This window comes from Megascapheus bottae, chromosome 13, assembly GCF_031878675.1.
Source record: "Megascapheus bottae isolate mThoBot1 chromosome 13, mThoBot2.hap1, whole genome shotgun sequence".
Classification (NCBI taxonomy): domain Eukaryota; kingdom Metazoa; phylum Chordata; class Mammalia; order Rodentia; family Geomyidae; genus Megascapheus; species Megascapheus bottae.
In genome coordinates, this window is record NC_143521.1 from 53,699,018 (window position 1) to 53,716,062 (window position 17,045).

The 17,045-nt window shown below is 40.7% G+C and overlaps 1 long non-coding RNA gene across 1 annotated transcript; it reads left to right on the forward strand.

Moving 5' to 3' along the window:
- The first annotated feature begins 4,850 nt into the window (after positions 1-4,850).
- Positions 4,851-10,063, forward strand: LOC150055963 (uncharacterized). Its single transcript, XR_016537486.1, has 3 exons — positions 4,851-5,055; positions 5,144-5,202; positions 9,884-10,063. It is a non-coding gene; the product is annotated as an uncharacterized LOC150055963 (long non-coding RNA).
- Positions 10,064-17,045: the final 6,982 nt, after the last annotated feature.

Below are 17,045 nucleotides of genomic sequence, written 5' to 3' on the forward strand. Positions count from 1 at the left end.
TGAGACTCCCATTAACCACCAGAAAACCAGAAGTGGCACTGTCGTTCAAAGTGATAGAGCACTAACCTTGACAAGAAGAGCTCTGGGACAGCACCCAAGACCTGGATTCAAGCTCTATGACATAGAAGAACATAGAAGAAGAAGGAGGAGGAGGAGGAGGAGGAAGAGGAGGAAGAGGAGGAGGAGGAGGATAGAAGAATAAAGATTCTGATATGCAAAGACATACACAGGTGGAGGATAGTTGAAAATGAACTGACACACACAAATATAGGTCTAACAAATAATTTAGTAGAATATAGAAAATGCCTGAGCAAAGGCTTGCATTTGTTCTTCAACAAAACAGTTTCTCCAATTTTTAAGGGCTCTTCAGTTTGTTATTTATTAGTTTGATGATCCTATGGCTGTGCAGGAAGAATGCTGGGAGCAATGGAAGCTCAGAGACACAGGCTACTCCCAGTAATTGACAGATCTTGGCCCAACCCTTTGATGCCTCACTGCAAATGGGGGCTGGGAGTTTGGCCTAGTGGTCGAGTGCTAGCTTAGCATGCACGAAGACCTGGGTTTGATTCCTCAGTACCACATACATAGAAAAAAGCCAGAAATGGTGCTGAGGCTCAAGTGGTAGAGCTCTAGCCTTGAGAAAGTCCAACAACAGTGCTCAAGCCCAGGATTGGCAAAAAAAAAAGGTGCAAATGAATACCAACTAACCAGAGAAAGAAAACAAAACAAAAGAAATGAAGTTGGCTGGGCACTGGTGGCTCATGCTTGTAAACCTAGGTACTCAGGCTGAGAACTGAAGATTGTGGTTCAATGTCACAACAGACCGATCAGTAAATGTGCTATTGATGAATTTCCTTTCTATTATTAGAAATTATTTCTATTAGAAATATGTGATGCTCGATATGCTATATATTTGAAGAACCGAAACATGCCTGGCTCCAAGTACAGGCCACACATTGTTCTAGGTATTGGAATCACACCAAAAAGGCTGACTGCTCTCATCCTGCTTTCAGTCTGACCTGGAGATATAGATATTCAAGTAACAGGAATGAAATAAAAAAGTGGGAAAGGGCTTTTGAAGTTTCATGACCTTTGTTTCGAGGATTTGGGCTTTGGCAGTGTGATTACATTGATCCTGAGATGAAGAGGCCGGAACAGTACCTGAGGAGAGAAAACTGTGAAATGGGACATCCAACTCTTACAGCGGCGATGCATACCCAATATCTAATAGAGACATCTAGCAGGTGTGAGTCTGGAGATTGAGCCAGACGTCAGGTCTAGAGCTATAAATTTTGGAAGCATTGTCCTACAGGTGATATTTTAGAGTCAAGAAATTACATGCAATTTTCTAGGGAGCTGGTGTATGTCAGTGTTTGCAAGAAGAGTAGAAGATTGAGAGGCATCCAAAGAGATGCAAAAGAAAGGAAAAGGTGTAGAAGGAAAGCCAGGAAAGTATGGCAGAGTGACAATCAGGCTCTGTATTAGATTGCAGTAATTCCTTTTCTGCTCCATCTGAAAAATCTGCCTTATACTGTTTTTCTTTTTATGCTTATTACACTTGTTGTCTATAAAAAAAGATTTTCAAAAAAATAATAATTGAAATGGAGAATATTCCAGATGGTAATTGCACAGATGACTTCCTTTACTCTTTTAAGTCTTTAAGGCAGCATTCCAGTTTCTGTAACCTTCAAACATGTGTGAGTAGTTCAGTGAGTTCATTATATAATTCCCTGAACAGCAAAAGCATGATATCATCAAGAAAAAAAAGCAAAAAAAAATCTCTCCCTCATAAAATGGAGTAATGAGCCATTTACCCTAAAGGACCTTCACAAGAAAGTATATTTGGGGCCTTTTCCAATTCATGCTCTATTGTTTTTATCTTTTTCTTCGACATATATCCAGTTTTTTTGGATGGTCTTGAGGTTTGAGCTCAGTGTCTTGCTCTGTCTCACTGGGGAGTTAAACCATCTTCCTAGCTCTTTTTGTTTTATATTGGGGACAGGATCTCTAGTTGACACCCAGACCAGCCTGGGTGGTGATCTCCCTCTTCACTTTTCTTGGCTGGCCTCAAATCACCATCTTCAAGATCTTTACTTTCTAAGCAGCTTGGATTACAAGTGTGAATCACCCTGGGCACTGGTGGTTCACGTCTGTAATCCTAGCTACTTGGGAGGCTGAGATCTGAGGATCAAGGTTTGAAGCCAGCCTGGGCAGGAAAGTCTGTGAGACTCTTATCTCCATTTAATTACAGAAATGGTGCTGTGGCTTAGGTGGTCGTGTGCTAGGCTTGAGTAGAAAGAGCCCAGGGACAGTACCCAGGCCCAGAATTCAAGTCCCAGGATGGGAAAAAGAAAAAACAAAACAAAACAGGGGCCGGGAGTTTGGCCTATGGGGCTGGGAGTTTGGCCTAGTGGCAAGAGTGCTTGCCTAGCATGTACAAAGACCCAGGTTCAATTCCTGGGTACCATATATATAGAAAAAAGTCAGAAGTGGTGCTGAGGCTCAAGTGGTAGAGAAAGTCCAAGAACAGTGATCAGGCCATGAGCTCAAGCCTAGGACTGGCAAAAAAAACAAAAACAAACAAACAAACAAAAACTACAATAACAAAACAAGTGTGAATCACCAGGCTAGAGATATGATTTTTTTGCTGATAATTTGGGTTAATTTTAAGTTCAATTAATTTCTATACCTAAATACGTTTATCTGTTAAGATCAAGATTCATAATATTTTAAAAACCAGAAGCTACTTTTATGCTCTTTCTCTGTCAATACCAGCACCTTGCTCTTCTCCCATGACTTTTCTGATTTCAATTTTCACTGGATCGACTTCCCTGTCTTTGGATTCCATGTAAATGGAATTAAATAGCTTTCTCTTCTTTGTCTCTGGCTGATTTTTGTATAATGTGGTATCTAGGAGATAAGTTCATATTGATGCATGCAGGTCATTCTTTAAAAATTCCTGCAGAATTACTTCTTATTCATATTTCCAAATTTATGTATCCGTTCTACTGATCCTGGGCATTAGGATCCTTGTGTTTGAATATAATAACTAAAACAACTCTCATGGGTTTGCACATACTTCTTTTGGGTGTCTCCTTATGAGTGAATCGTGCTCATATAGATGCATCCCAGACTGGAATTATTGAATAACAACATAGTCATAGGTGTGTGATGTTTTCTTTTCTTCATCTTTTTATGGGGAAGTGGTACTGAGTTAGAATTAGGCCCTTGCCCTACCTAGCTAGGTACTCTACCACTGAGACCTGTCTCTAAATCTATACTGTGTATTTTTAAAAATTCTAGCCCTAGGAAATGCACATTGAGGTCATGAGATAATGCTTATTGCTTATGAAGTTAGTAAATATTTTAGCATACAAAATGTCTCTCATATTCTGCTCTTTTGTTATTCATGGGAATATAAATTAGTATAAACTTTTTTTTTCTTTTTGGGCAGTTGTGGGGCTTGAACTCAAGGCTGGGGTGCTGTCCCTAAACTATTCAGCTCAAGACTATCTACCACTTGAGCCACAGTGCTATTTTCACTTTTCTGGTGGTTGATTGGAGACAATAGTTTCATGAACTTTCATGACCAGGGTTGGCTTTGAACCGTGAACCTCAGATCTCAGCCTCCTGAGAAGCTAGGATTATAGGTGTGAGCCACTGGTGCTCAGCTAGTATAGGCTTTTATAAACCATTTTTGCCTATACATAGTAATAATAGATTTGAATTTTTTTGCCAGTCCTGGACCTTGAACTCAGGGCCTGAGCACTGTCCTTGGGCTTCTCAAGGCTACAGCTCTACCACTTGATCCCCAGCACCATTTCTGGCTTTTTCTATGTATATGTGGTACCGAGGAATTAAACCTGGGTCTTCATGCATGCTAGGCAAGCACTCTACCACTAGGCCAAACTCCTAGCCCAGATTTGAATTTTTAATAGCACTTGACCTATGAATCTATCTTAGGAAAAAAATCATAAATATTGTCATAGTTTTGAGCCCCAGTTGTCTACTAGAAAGGCTGTCTGTGATTAGAGAAATAATAGAAACAACTGTGCACAATCTCTGACACATATCAAAAAATAGGATTTACCAATTTTCCAATTATCTATTTATCAATAAACTGACATTTTACCTATGAAGGGTTCAGCACAATATTAAAATATGACTTAGTATAGGGTTAAAAACAAGACATGTATTTAAAGTCTGAATATAACCCTGGAAAAATTGTGTTATATAATATATAGAAAAAAACACCCTTGGAGGAAATGCCAACAAAATACCAGTGCTAATTATCAGAGTGGGAGATTACTGGTCACTGTTGTCTTTACTCTGTTTTAGTTTTATTTACAAATTCAATTTAAATACTTTAAAATTTAAGTTTTGAATTACAGTCTGTTCACTGAAAGTAAGCGTAAAAAGGAACTATTTTCCTGGGGTATGAAATCAATGGAAGATAGAAGGGAAAAAGAGAGTGTGAGGTTGTAGAGACTATGATAGAGGTTCACAATGCATCCATGTGAAAAAGGACATAATGAAACCCATCAAAACTTAAAATGCTGTATTGATTCAGTTCTGTCGTTTTAAAACCAATAGTATGCGAGTCTTCTAGGGTTTCCATAGCAAAGTACTACAGACTGGAGGTTTACAGTTGAAGGCAGAACAGACATTATTCTCTCACAGTCCTAGAGGATAGAGGTTTGAAGTCAAGATATCAGCAGGGCAATATTTCCGGAGGAGGCCTCAAGGGAGGTTACTTCCTTGTCTCTTTCAGCTCATGGTGGCTTCTGGAGCTTTTGGCTTGTGATAGCATGATTACAATCTTTTCCTCCATATTTTTTTTACAGATTTGTTCCATGACTATGCCTCTTCTTCTAAGGATTCCAGTTATTAGATGTAAAGCCTGTCCTAGCTCTTGAGTGACTTCATCTCTTGAGCTTTGATGAATCACATCTTCAAAACCCCTACTTACAAATAAAGTCTCCTGGATGGCATGATTCTGCAGGAGACGCTTCAATCCACTATAACTAGTAGTAGTATTGGCAATGACACTATATGGTAATAAAGGTGCCATAACAATTGACCACACCTCCAACCTTTCTGTGCTTTGGGTACTCTTCATATTGGATCTTCTGCTTTTGCCTAGGTGCAGGCTCAGATGATGATCTTCCCATTTATGCCTTCTGATTACAGCTAGGATTACAGGTATGCATCCCATGACCAGCTAATATTGTGATTTATTAAGTCCTCAAATTTAAGATATCTGAGAAATAAAGCAATCATTTTTTAAATGCATGTGATAATATTTCCATGTTAAATGTGGATAAAAATCTTAATTATTAATAGCGTATTTCTGAGAAGTGTAAAATAGAAAAGGTTAATGCTGCTTCAAGTCTGATGTGGGGAAGCTTTGGGGAGACCTATCCTTGAGACAATAGTCTCAAGAACTGAATTCTGAAAAGGTTAAGGGTTTTGTCTAATGTGAATTTACTGGAAAAACAGGAAATGAATGAAGAGTCTGAACACTGGACAGAGGTTCTGTTAATGCCATTTCTCTTGACAATGTAGAAACTACGACAGTATATTCTTTGTTCACACTAACTCCTTCAGCAGACCAACACTGATTGTTTTGCCTGTGACTTCTGCCCATAGTAGGAATTGTTTTGCCAGCAAATGAGACCACTAGATTCCACAATCTTAGGGAAATTCCAAAATCATTTACTATAAAGTAAATACAAAGGAAGTATTTTTGGTGATTGGACATTTTACAGAACTTCAGGGTTCTGAAAAACAGAAGAAAAGAAGAAAGCATTTATCCATAAGAACCCTGTTTTTTGTAGTACTGAGGTTTGAACTCAAGGCCTTGTGCTTGCTAGGCAGGTGCTCTATGCTTGAATAATGCCACCAGTCCTTTCTGATTTTATTTGTTTCACTTATCCTTAAAGCTGCCCTCAGATTAGGATCCAACTCCCTCTGCCTACCACATTTCTGGGATCATAGCTGTCTACCTTTGTAGTTCTTCCCCAAAATTCATCTACTTTTTACAAACAAGGCTGTAAATAGTTAGGAAACAAGTAGTATAGTCATCAGGTAAAGTATGCTTAAACAAACTACATTTACTCTACATGCCTATGGAGTAAGCAAATCATCATATTTAAATTTCTCTCTTCCTTATCAGTGATAACCACCAGATTTCACTAGAGTGGTATCAGAAATTGAGTGTTTTATGTTATCTAACTGCACAATCCATTTTCTTCTCCGTTGGAATAGATGACGTGTGATTTGGATAAGAAAGGGTATGTTGCCTAGTATAGCAAGTATACTCTTAGTTCTAAGTTTTGGCCATTAAGATGGTATATTAGTGTTATGTCTTACTGCTATAATTTTTAAAAATAAGGGAAATATTTTCTTTAATCTCTCTTCCACATTCTGAAACTGGAATTCAGATGTAATGGTTGGAGGTGTATTGGATAATATAATAAAAGATATTCTCTAGAAAAGTCAGACAAAGAGCTAGAAGATCATAGATCTACTATATTAACTTTGGATGAATAACTTATCTGCATTTTCCTTTCCTCCCTTCCTTCTTTTCTTCCTTCTTCCCTCCCTCCCTCCCTCCCTCCCCACCTCTCCTCTCTCTCTCTCTCTCTCTCTCTCTCTCTCTCTCTCTCTCTCTCTCTCTCTCTCTCTCTCTCGCTCTCGCTCTCGCTCTCGCTCTCTCTCTCTCTCGCTCTTTTTGCCAGTTCTGGGGCTTGAACTATTGGCCTGGGCACTGTCCTTGGGCTTTCTCAAGGCCAGCGCTGTACCACTTCTTCTGGCTTTTTCTGGGTATGTATACCAAAGAATCGAACCCAGGGCTTTGCCCATGCTAGGCAATCACTCTGCAAGCTCCTGACTTCCTTCCTTCCTTTCCCTCCTTCCTTCCCTTCCTTCCTTCCTTCCTTCCTTCCTTCCTTCCTTCCTTCCTTCCTTCCTTCCTTCCTCCCTTCCTTCCCTTCCTTCCTTCCCTTCCTTCCCTTCTTTCTCTCTCTCTCTTTGCCAGTCCTGGGGCTTGAACTCAGGGCCTGGGCACTGTCCCTGAGCTTCTTTCTGCTCTTGGCTGGCACTCCACCACTTGATCACAATACCACTTCTGGCCTTTTCTGTTTATGTAGTAACCAAGGAATCAGACCCAGGGCTTCATGCATGCTTGGCAAGCACTCTACTGCTAGGCCAAACTCCCAGCCCCCATTTTTTTTTGTCAGTCCTCGGGCTTGAATGCTGGTCCTGGGTGCTATCTCTGAGTTCTTCAGTTCAAAGCGAGTGCTCTACCACTTTGAGCCACAGTGTCACTTCCAGTTTTCTAATGGTTAATTGGAGATAAAAATCTCACAGACATTTGTGCCCGGGCTGGCTTTGAATCATAATTCTGAGATCTCAGCCTCCTCAGTAGCCAGGATTACAGGCACGATCCACTGGCACCTGGCTTATCCGCATTTTTCTGTATATAAGAAGAACTGACTGTTTTTGTTATTTCATTGATCTTTTGTGCAATCATTAAATTTAGGTCTAGCATATGTTATGCATTTAAAATTTTCGAATTTAAATGTATACCTCACCATTCTTAACATTGTATAACTTGTTTTTTGCTTTAATGAGATTTTATTGACCTTAATATATATAGTCTTCTTTTTTAGTTATTTTAAAGTTATTGCACAATTTGTTTGGTGATTGCCTATCAATAAACCTCTAAAGGGTTTTTAATGTTTTTGTGACAAACATTGGGATAGTTTCTAATCTTGGATATGAAGAACATTTTTATAAATTTTTTATGCACTTACACTAGAATTTCTTTTTGATTTGGGTATGTGGAAAGCATTTCTAAAAATCATGCACACTCTATGTACTTCTAAATAGCTTCCCAACACTTTGCTATTTGGGAGTTTCTTTGAGAAATGTTTGCAGTATGTTAAAAGCATGTGTTTAAACGTTTCCCAATTCTTTTATTTCATTACTTTTTCTTATCAATCTGCATTGCTGGGGCCTCTCATACCATGCCAAATGGATGTGGTTGAATATTTAAAGAAGCAGATTCTACTCTGCCTCTGTTGTTGTCAAACTTCTAGTGCAAACAGAAAAACATTTTCCTGTCTCTAGCTTTTGGGCAAATTTGGCTGAGAAGTTCAGGGTGGAAAGTTACTGTCCACGGCTGGGTGAGGTAGAATGGTCTCTTCCTGAACATAGCTCTCCATCCCTGGGCTGTTGCCAAACATACAAAAGGTTCCCAGAAAGACAAACAGTGAGAAGTTCACCAAACACTTGGGCTTGAGTTTGCTTCTTGAAATGCCATGCTGTTTTTCTTTTTCTGGAAGACATCATTCCTGCTTTCACCTCACAAACTCCAAATCATAGACTTGAATTTCTCCTGAATGTCACCAATTCAATTCAGCAAGTATTTACTGAAGTGTCCCAGGCAGGTGTCCAGCGTTCCCAGGATGTGATGATGAACATCGCATGGTTCTGTTATGAGTGATCTTGCTGTGTGGTGTACAGTGAGACTCAGCACAGGTTGTAGACCTTCGTGCTATGAACTTGGACAGTCCAAAGTCAGTGTGTGCAGGGCCACTTGCCATGTCTCCTTGAACAAGTGATTTAGCCTCATTGTGCATCCGTTTTCTTAATTATATGAAGAATATGATAATGATGCTGGACAGTAGATGTTTGTGTGTGTGTGTGTGTGTGTGTGTGTGTGTGTGTGTGTGTGTGTGCAAACTATGGAAGTGCTATTTCATATGTGTTTATGTGTATATACATATCTGTGTATACGCATATGTATACCTATTGTGCATGTATGGATGTATATTTATGTGTCTCTCTGCACACATTCTAACTATATAAGAGGCAGAGGCAGGAGGATTATGGTTAAAGACCAGCCTGTAATCCTATGTGTCTGGGAGGTGGAAAGAAGAGGACAGTAGTCTGAGGCTATTGTGAGGCCCAGACTGAAAAAGAAACTAAGAATTTAAGGATTAAGGCCATCATTCAAGTGATAGTTATTGTGTATAAAAACAAGAGGCCCTGAGTTCAAACCTCAATACCACCAATCAACAACACAATCTGTACAGTTGATATTGTATAGGAGAAGTGACCGGTGCTAGAAAGAGAGTGTAGCCAGCCAGAAATGGAGTCGAGGGGATGAACGGCAAATTTCCAATGGAGAGAGGATATAGAGATGCCACAAAGTGATAGGACTGTGGGCAGAGGCTAGAGGGGAAAATAGAACCTTCGATTCGTTAACGTGGGTCACTGAGAGATTAAGGGGATGTGAGTAAAAGTGAAAGAGGGAAGAGGAGGAGGACACGGGGGTGGATGTGCATATTTTGGATATTCGTAGGACATCTGGGTGGGAAAGCCTGAGGATGCGGGCCAGCAGGTGCTTGTGCTCCCTGGACTTGTTCTTTTGTTTTTGTTTTATTGAGGGATGTCATGGAGCTTGAACTCTGAGCTCTTCAGCTCAAGACTGTCGCCCTCTCCTTGAGCCAAGCCCCAATTCCCGTTTTCTAAAGGTTAATTGGAGATGCGAGTCTCAGGTCCTTTTGTGCCGGGGCTGGCTTTGAACCTTATCCTCAGATTTCAGCCTCCTGAATAGCTAACATTACAAGCGTGAGCCACCGTGTCTGGCTCCTCTTTGGACTTGTGTGGAGACAAAGGCAGTCACATCAGCTGGCTGGTCGGCAAGGGCTGTTTACATCAGTAAGGCTGGAGAGCATTCTGTTGGCCTGCAGGTATCTTATCTAAATGCCACAGACTGGGTTGCTTGGGAAGGGCTGGCTGTGGAGAGGGAGTTTCAGGTCAAGATGCAGGAGCCTTCAGGTACTCTGCTGAGGGCTGCCTCTCTGCCTTACAGACAGCTGTCCTCACCGAGTTATGAAGCGAGGCTGGAAGGAAGTGTCACATCCAGGAACTCTTGTTTTATATGAATCCCATCCTCAGTCCTCATCCGCATGACTTCATCTCACCCTAATCCACTCCAAAAGACTCCATCTCTAAAAGTGACCAGTCACATGACTGCACGAGTGATGAAGTAATTGAGTAAGTGGATTGAGTGATTTGGCTAATTGTTTAGAAGCTAGTCAGGGGCGGGGGTTGTCTCTTAATCCTGTGGGCCAGCCTGGAGTAGAGCAGGTGCATTCCAAACACATGGAGAATTAAATTACACCCTACAAGCTCTGCTGCTGATATTGGGAAGGCCCTGCCCCATAAAATGCTTCCTTCCTGTCTGGGCCAATCATGACCACAATGATTTCTCTTAGCCAGAAGCATCTTTGTCCCTTGGCTGGGATTCAGACCCTCCACTGCTTTCAGCCTGATTGGGCCACAAAAAGGAGCTTCCAAAGGAGGACAACAGTCACTTTCTTTCAGCAGTTTTCTTCCCAGACTGTTCAGACCTCTCTCTGTGTCCCCAAATTTTAACCTTTTTTACTTAAACCTTTTTTTTTTCCAAGTAGGTGAAACTAGCTGGTATGTGTAGGGACTATTGAGTTTCTTGGGGAAGGGTACTTTTATAAAGGATATTGTGTTTATAGAATTATGAAGCTCAGACATTAGGGGAGATCAGAGAAAATAGCAATTTGGTGCTTGTAAAATAATAGTTCTAGAGCCATAAGCTGTCTTTTGGTAAATTTGAGTCTGAAGACTGAGCCTGATGACATTTAATGCTATGTCAGCTCTAGCCTGCTTTCTGCTGCACAGGCTCAGTGTCACAGGCTCACAGATACCACCTCTGACACTAAGAATCTAGCCTCATAGGCAAGTCTCTAGGCTTTCTTCTGGGACACATTCTATTATCTTTAATAATGTCCATATTAAATCCTTCCTTCCAGAGTGGTATATAAGAAAGAAAGGTTAAAAAAAAAAAAGAAAGGTGCTTTGCCACCTTTGAGATGTCTTTTCTGATTTTCTTTAATAGTTAATTTTTATCCAAGTGGAAAATGTGTGTGTGCTATACACAGACACATGCATACACATCTCTCTCTCTCTCTCTCTCTCTCTCTCTCTCTCTCTCTCTCTCTCTCTCTCTCTCTCACACACACACACACACACACACACACACACACACACACACACACACAGATTCACATAAAAACTAGTAAGCTCTGAATAAGCTCGTTAGTGGCTTCTCCAGAGAACCAGGATCGATAGTTTGCCAGCCCAGACTCCAAAGAGGAAAGATGTTTCATGCCTCTTAGGAGGACATACATAATACATACATAGACACACACATACATGCATACTTACATACATATACATGGACATACGGATAGGCAAGCTTGTTATCTACTTACATAAAATAACCTATCTTGAACTCTCATCAGGTCTAGACCTGACTGAATCAATGAATCAAACCAACAACTTCCCCAGAGTGCTTGCCCGTGCCAGGCTTTGAATTGTAGCCACCCCTGCCAGGCTTTCCCACAGTATATTCTGGGTGCTTCCCCTTGGCCCACATAGGGCAGGGGTGTATGCATACTTTCCCATGACACCAAAATGCAGCTAAGCAGAAAGATCACGTGGCTTGAGTCTGGCAATAAAAGCCGTTTGGCTCAGTCCAGCCTTGTGTGGCAGGTTGGGGCAAGAACCCCATCTGATGATACAAGAACTCCTTTTTTATTGTGTGTGGCTAGGTATTTCTGCATCGTTCACAAGGTACAGGACGCCTGTGCAGGTGGCCCTGCCCGGGTGTAGGAAGGCACTGAGAAGTTGCCATCCTGTGAGCCCTGCCCAGCAGGCACGTGTGAGTGACCCGATGAGAAGGCCGCTCACTGCATCTGTGTCCCTGGCTAGCACTTTACAAACTGATCATTCTCACCCAGAACCTGGAAGGGACGCTAAGGAAAGCAGTCTCAGAATACCAAGAGTCTGCGGTTGGTTTCTTGAGTGATTGCTGATTCTACCCTAGGAGTTCCTGGAAGCTACTAGGGGTGTGTCTGTCATGACTAATTTTCTCTAGCAACTTGGCTAGATTATAGTGATTAGTTGTTTTGTCCAACACTAGTCTAGATGTTGCTGTGAAGGCATCTTGTGGCTGTGATTAATCGTTACAATTAATTTGAACAAAAGCAGATTATCCTTCATAATGTATGTGGTGGAGGTGGTGGTAGGGTTTATCAGTTGAAGGTCCTAAGGGCAGAGACTAAGGTTTCCTAAGAAGAATTCAGACTATAACCCAACAGTCCCGAGTTTCCATTCTTTATGCAGGTACCTAATCAAGAAACAAGATGCATGTAAGGAATAGAATATTGGCTGCTGATTTGGCCTTTGTACTTTCTTGGCTGCCTCCCTCTGGGGCTGGGGCCCCAGGGAGTCGCTCAGAAACCTCTTAGCTCTGCATCTGGTTCTTCCAGACTCCTGGTTAAAGAGATTTACTGCCTGAGTAACAATGTGTTTGTATGACTTGTGGAGATACAATTATCTCTGACTAATCTTGTAGTAACAATCCACCTACCCCTCCATCCCCCCCTCCCTCACCCCTCCCTTCATTCCTCCCTCTCTTCTTCCCTCCCTCCACTTAGCTAGCCAACACATATCTGGTACCCTCCAGATATTTGTCCCAGGTGCTCAAATAGAAGGGCATAGGAGTGCTCAGATGAACTATTTTTGTCATCTGTGATCTAGAGAGATCATATCTTTGCGAACCACTGTGACAATTCCAACCTTAGATAGCTTCAGCCTTTCAGACCATACCTCCTATCTTCATCCTGGTTCCTTTCCCCTGTGGCTATTTGCTGCCTTTGGCTAGTTCCCTTCCTGTTCCATCCTGACAGTTAAGATCCTTATAGAGTTCACTTTGGGGAGCTCCTTCTTTGTCCATTTCTCCTTGGAATCAGCACTGACACTACAAATGGATGGTGACCCACATTTTTCAGAGCCTCTGGCTATCTGATAATGACTGTGTTTTCCCAGCCCTTGAGAATTCCTTTACTTCAAATGTGACCTGCTTAAGGTCTGACCACATCCTGGAAGTCCATTTAGAGTCTTGAAAAAGACTCTTGCATCCCAGGCTTCTGTCCTCAATATCATTGCTGCCACTTGACTTCCAGACCTAGTTCTGTGGCTTATATACTGCTGTTTTCACTTCCTTCTATGGATGGTTTCACAAGTCAGGCTTCCCCAATCCTGTACAGCCTTTCACTATGTAACTTCCAGTCTGCTCCTTGAAAAGCACTTGAAATTAGCATAGAAAATTAAAACATCGGTGGAGTGTCACAAAGGGGTAACTGTAGTGTTTGATGCCATCTCATGGATTTACATGGGGGCTGGGTCAGGCTTAGCAAAGACTTTCTGGCGAGGCATGCTCTACTTAGAATAAGTTAAGCAAAATATTATATGGGACAACAATGTTTTGGGTCTTGTTCTAAGTTGATTAAGCTAATGTATGATGTTTGGAAGAACAGATGTATTCAATACTTTTGTGTGTGTGTGTGCGCGCGTGTGTGTGTGTGTGTGTGTGTGCTATTTAGGATTGAACTCTGGATTTAAACTATTCTAGGTGCTTGCCCAGGCAAGTATTTTAATGATCAGCTCTAAGCCCCTTAAATATAGTTTTGCCTTGTGATACTTTCAATTTTGATGGTTTTAATAGGACATAACCCCATTATAATTTAAGGAGTATTTGTATCTGTGTGTATACCTTTATGTGCTTTATTATATGTGTCACATCCAAAGTTTTGATTCTTATTGTCATCTTATTTCTCCCTTGTTCTCCTTTCCACATTTTTCTACTTCTCAAACTCTCTGTTCCTTTTACTGGCTGAGAGGCATTGCAGTCATTCATGGAATTTGGTGAGGAGAACCTCACAGACCACTTAGGTCAACAGTAGGCTGAACTCTGGATCTTCTATACCAGAGGACCTGGGGTTATATCTTAGTTCTCTTTCTGGCTGAATGTTTTTGGTTATGTAACACAGCTACTTCATCTCATGTGTTGGCTGATGCTAACCAAAGCGAGTGACCTAGGTACTTGTGAGAGTTAAAGTTAATAGAAAACTTGACATAAAAGAAGCTTACAGAAAAGTGCTAGGGGGTACTCATTTCTTCTACATACTACAACCCTATAGCTAAGATGTTACCTTTCTGAAGGGTCAGGAGAGGAGGGGAGACGTGGATCACTGAGGGTAGCCCCGCAGAGGAACAGGAGATAGAACGGGAAGCCATCTGAGATTAGTGAAGCTCTAGAATCAGGTGGAGGAATCTTTTTGCTGTTACTCCAGGATGTTATCATCACGATCTCATCACTCGCTGCTTACTCCTAATCTTCCTTATTCACATTTACATTCTTATGTCTTATCTTTAGCTCTTCTACCTCATACCCACAGTTTAACTTCAGAAGGGTCTGTGACATGGGAAGTGTCTAATTTGCAATAAACTCTCCACCAGTTATTCTTAGTTCAATTCCCATTTTACAACTGTTACTGAAGCTTTCATAAACTAAGAGGGCTAATAAACAGTGAAGATAATTAAGTACAAATGAAGAAGTGGGAGATGCTGCAGAGAGGTCTGGAGAATGTGCAATGGAGGTTCATTCTACTGGCATGGAAGGAGGGGAGGAAACAATGATCATATTACCAAGGAAAATTATAACCAATTAAGATAAACAAAATAAGATATCAAATATCTCACATTGCTTTCCTTCTATGCTGTTACCAAATAAAACTGAGCTCTAAGTGATAAGACTCTATCATTACACAAGGCTATTGGAAAAGAATGCAAAATAATTAGAATAAGATTTTGTCCAGCCACAAAACATGAGTTCTCAACTGCCATCCCTTCAAACAGATAATGATTTTAGCATGATTCTTGGATTGAATGGCGCCCACAAAACAAAGCAGATCATTGATTTAAAAGAAAAAAAAATAAATCCAGAGAACAGTTCCTGTTTTGTCAGCATGAACCGGGGCAAGTCATTTCTGTGCCAACCTAGGTCCATCCTTATATCTGTAATTTTGAAAGGCAGTTATCTGATGGTGTCTTTCCTATCCTTTTCCAGTCTATAGTCATATCAACTTGACTTCTTTAGCTTTATTTCAAAGGAAATTGCTCATTGTGTGAGTACTGGCAGAAAGACTTTCAGTAACAAGCATCCCAAAGGATAGACTAGAATGGTTGAGAACAAATGGTTGAGAACTCCCCTACAGTTAGGATTGGGGTATGTGCTATAGCACTACAGCACTGGTCATGGGAGATGACAGATTTAGGACGCATTAATGAGTTAACATAACGGAGATATAAAGACTGGAGGAATGTCAAGGGCAAAGGAAGATGGAGTATGGACTGCCTTTTTGGGTTTTAGGCTTGGGGAAGTGAGTTAAAGGTGTGTCACTTTATAGCATAAGAAATCAAGGTGAAGTAGTGAGTAGGGGTGAGATTAGTGAGGGGAAGCAAATATTTCATGATTGGTGAGAATCAGTAAATCATGGATTTTGTTCGGAATATGCAGCCATCTATAAACTAATGAAGACTTTACAATGTCAAGGCTAAATGTACCAGTGGCATTCAATGCACTGGAAAGAAAGGAGTACAAAAGAATCTGACACTGGCTTCATTCTGTAAGTTAAGTGTCTGTCTTTATTTTTTAAGTGGACAAGCCAATTAGGGCACTATATAACTGGGCTAATGTCTCAGGGTCAGTTTCTTAGGAGCTCTGATTTCAGATCCCAGCCTCTTTCCTGCTATCTCTTAAACACGGAGTCAGGTTGCTCTTTGAGTCACACCTTCCTCATTTATTAGCTGTCTGACCTTTGGAAATTTGTTTAACCACCCTGCACCTTAATTTCAGTGACTGTCAAAGGGGATAAAAATAATAGGACCTGCTCTCTGTAAGTACAAGCCTGAGAGTGAAACCTTTGCAAGTGGAAAGGGATTAAAAAAAAAAACCACGAGTAATTATTTATGAGTTTGGACTTTTCTCTAGAAAAGTATTTATTGAGCTAGCAAGTGTGTTAAGTAAATTTTCTTGTGATTTGCTGATTTCCCCTAATGGTCTAGTAGCATAGAGTTTCTAGTAATGATTTCTGTAACTAAGGAAGGCAAAGGGTCTTTGGGATTAGGGAACAGAGAGGGGAAGTTAAAAGAGATCAGAAAAGAGAGGCTAGAAAGGGCATAGCATAATCATGAATGGAAATATCTCAGAGAAACCCAATAACTTTAATAATTATAATTGAGTAACTACATTAAAAGTATTTCTCTCAAGTCACCTCACTCCATATTTCCAAATATGTTTCTCTACAGTTCTATAAAAACACAATCACGGTTTGGGAGTTTAGCCTAATGGTAGAGTGCTTGCCTAGCATGCACAAAGACCTGGGTTTGACTCCTTGGTACCACATACATAGAAAAAAGTCAGAAATGGTGTTGTGGCTCAAGCGGTAGAGCTCTAGCCTTGAGAAAACCCAAGTCCTAAGTTCAAAGCCTGAGACTGACAAATAAAATAAAAAAACAAAAACAAAACACAATCACTTCTGTTGGTCTTGTGAAAAATAGACCTATTATACATTTACTTTACGAAAGTTAACAAGAGATGAAATTACTTTATGCTAAGCTTGGAATTACCATCAGAAAAGCACATAGAACCCTTGATGAGCAAGGAATTTGGTTTGTCATAAACTCGAGAACCTAGGTATGGATAGATTATATATCATTGTCCTCCAGACCTGGAGATCCAGTCCAGCTGTGTTCCTGCAGTGTAGAAAACGTGGTTGTTGACTTCATACAGTTTCTCAGCTCTATGACTATGGACTATTACTGCTTCAGCCCTAAATCCAATTCTAAATCTAAATTCTCACCTTGAAAAGCTCAGCACAGGAAAAGAAAGTACTATATAAACAGCTACAGATCAAAGCCTGCAGCACTTTCAAAGCTGTGGGTGTATATGTGTGCAATGTCGAGTAACATTATCTTGTATCCTGTCTTTTAAAAATTGTTTGGAGTTGTAGCAGAGAGGGACTGGTGAGAAGGTTGTTGTGTAATTAGGAGAACAAACCTCTTCTCACAGAGAATGAGCTGTGTCTATT